The sequence below is a fragment of the Crocuta crocuta genome, unplaced genomic scaffold (assembly GCF_008692635.1).
Source record: "Crocuta crocuta isolate KB4526 unplaced genomic scaffold, BGI_CrCroc_1.0 scaffold562, whole genome shotgun sequence".
In the NCBI taxonomy this organism is placed as follows: Eukaryota; Metazoa; Chordata; class Mammalia; order Carnivora; family Hyaenidae; genus Crocuta; species Crocuta crocuta.
In genome coordinates, this window is record NW_027531012.1 from 67,132 (window position 1) to 67,538 (window position 407).

Consider the following 407-nt stretch of genomic DNA (forward strand, 5'->3'; position numbering starts at 1 on the left):
GAAGAATGGATAAAGATGTGGTTTATCTGCACAATGGAATACTACATGGCAATGAGAAAGAATGAAATCTGGCCATTTGTAGCAACGTGGATGGAAATCGAGGGTGTTATGCTGAGCAAAATAAGTGAGGCAGAGAAAGACAGATACCATGTTTTCACTTATAAGTGGAGCAGGAGAAACTTTACAGAGGACCATAGGGGAGGAGAAGGGAAAAAAATAGTTGGGGAGAGGGGAAGAGGAGTGATGAGCATGGAGGAGGGCACTTGATGGGTTGAGCACTGGGTGTTATATGGAAACCAACTTGACAATATACTAAGAAAAAAAGAGAAATTTCTAAAACTAGTATGCTATTTGTTAGCTTGTCTTCTGTTAACTATGTCCCAGGCCAAAAAAAAAAAAAAAAAAAA